Genomic DNA, 2,386 nt, shown 5'->3' on the forward strand with positions numbered 1-2,386 from the left:
CGTAGTCGGCAGGATTCGAACCTGCGCGGGAAGATCCTAATGGATTTCTAGTCCATCCCCTTAACCACTCGGCCGCATCTAGTCCATCGCCTTAACCACTAGGCCACGACTACATTGACCAGAAGCTGAACTGGACTAGCCTTATAAATATCATGGCTACACGGGCAGATCAGAGGCTGGGAATTCTGTGCAGAGAACTCAACTTCTGACTCCACAAACCATGCCCACCATCTACAAGACTCATGTCAGGAATGTGATGGAAAAATCTCTCCTTGCCTGGATGAATGCAGCTCCAACAACATTCCAGAAGTGTAACACCATCCAAGACAAAGTTGCTTGCTTGATCGGCACCTCATTCACCACCTTAAAAAAAATTCACCCCCCTCCAGCACAGTGGCAGTAGTGTGGACCATCTATAAAATGCACTCCAGAAACTCACCAAGGATTCTATGACAGCACCTTCCAAACCTGTGACCTCTACACTAGAAGGGCAAGGGAAACCAATGCATGGGAATACCACCACCTGCAAGTTCCCCTCTGAGCCACACACCATCCTGACTTGGAACTACATCACTGTTCCTTCACTGTCACTGCGTCAAAATTCTGGAACACCCTTCGAAACAGTATTGTAGATGTACCTGCATTTATAACATCAGTTCAAGAGGGCAGCTCACCACCACCGTCTCGAGGACAATTGGTGATCGGCAATAAATGACAGTCTAACCATCAAAGCCCACATCCCGTGAGAGAATAAATAAAACTAAATCTGTTCACAGACACTGTTAAGATACTGTTCCCTTTCCCAGCTGCCAGATTAGTTTCTTCACCCAATTGTGGACCTTTTGGTCTTCTGCTATCTTATTCCAGGGGTACATTTCTTTGTTCACTGCTCTTGCATCCCTGATCCCGAATCATATATTTTCAATTTAGAAAGTATTCTGTTAGGCCCAAAGTGGATGAGTTCTCATTTGCTTATATTGAAATTGATTTGCCACAGTTTTGTCCAATCACTTAACCTATCAATATGTCTAATTTAATTGTTCCATGTACATTGCTTACAATGCTACCTATCTTTGTGTCATCAGCAAATTTGGATATGTGGCTTTCTATCCCATCATCTAAGTTATTAATATATACAGTGAATATCCTTACTACAGTGGGATCTCACTAGTTACATTTTGCTTATTAGAGTACCTGTTTATCATTCCTACTCCATCTCCTGTTGCTTAGCCAGTTTCCTAACCAGCTCAATAATTTGCCTTCAATTGTAAGAATTTAAACTTAAGCCAGCATTCTCTGATAACAGAATTTATCAAACACCTTCTGGAGGTCCTTATAAGTAACAGCCATAAATAACCCCCGTCCACTATTTCTATCACCTCTTCAAAAAATTCAGTCAGGTTTGTCAGCCATGACTTAGCCCTTTCAAATTCATGCTGGTTCTGTCTGATCAACTGAAAGTTTTCTAGGCATTCAGTCACCCCATCCTTAATTACAGACTTGTAATAATTCTCCAACAACAAATGTAAGGCAAACTGGACTATAATTTCCTGGTTTTCTTTGCAACTTTCAGAAATAGAGAATAACATGCAATTTTACGATCCACAGAAATGGCTCTTGGAGAAGAGAGCTTTGGAAAGTTATACTCTTGTCATTGTGGTAGTATGACTAGGGGTATTACGGTACCTGGGAGTGTGAGCTGCCATGGGTCAGAGGGCTTGCTGCCATTGGCCCAAGTATTGTGTCCTCTGTATTCTCATTGGTCGAGAGGAAGGTAGCTCTGCCTATGAGGCGGGGTATAAGAACCCGCGTTCCCCAGCAGCCAGGTCATTTCTGGACTCCTGCTGCTGGGCTCACTTCTTGCTGATTAAAGCCTTCGCTTCGGACTATTCCTTTGTTTCGTGTCCATTGATTGTGCATCAGTCATAAGCAATTTCCTCACCTATTTCCTATAAAACGCTGGGATGGAAAGCATCTGGCCCTGGGAAGTTGTCGTTCTTTGGTGCCGTTATTTTCTACATTCCTAATATTTTGATTACCTTAATTTTGGTGAGTCCCTGGTCCTGTCTCCTTGGGATTTTTAGCATACTGACCTTTTCTTCTATGGCAGGTTTGTCAAACTAGTGAGCCAACCAATAGCAAATGCATGGAGAAGCCAGCTTATGATTGGATGAGCAGAAAACTGAGGGAAAATAAGTTTTCAAGGTAAGTTCCTTGAGCAGGCCTCGGGAGCCAGATATTGAAAAACTAAATAAAGTTAATCAAATATAATTTGCATAAGATATCCATGTTGGTTGTCATTTATTGAAAGACTTCTTCTTCCAAGTGACAATTTTGCCCCAGATTATGGTCGCAAGACTTTTCTCCACCACTGATGTTAGGCTGA

At 42.4% G+C, this 2,386-nt stretch overlaps 1 non-coding gene across 1 annotated transcript; it reads right to left on the bottom strand.

The window, feature by feature from the left end:
• trnas-aga lies at positions 1–113 on the bottom strand. Its single transcript has 2 exons — positions 77–113; positions 1–45 (listed from the first exon to the last, which is right to left on the bottom strand). It is a non-coding gene; the product is annotated as a tRNA-Ser (tRNA).
• Positions 114–2,386: the final 2,273 nt, after the last annotated feature.

This window comes from Scyliorhinus canicula, chromosome 6 (genome assembly GCF_902713615.1).
Source record: "Scyliorhinus canicula chromosome 6, sScyCan1.1, whole genome shotgun sequence".
Classification (NCBI taxonomy): Eukaryota; Metazoa; Chordata; class Chondrichthyes; order Carcharhiniformes; family Scyliorhinidae; genus Scyliorhinus; species Scyliorhinus canicula.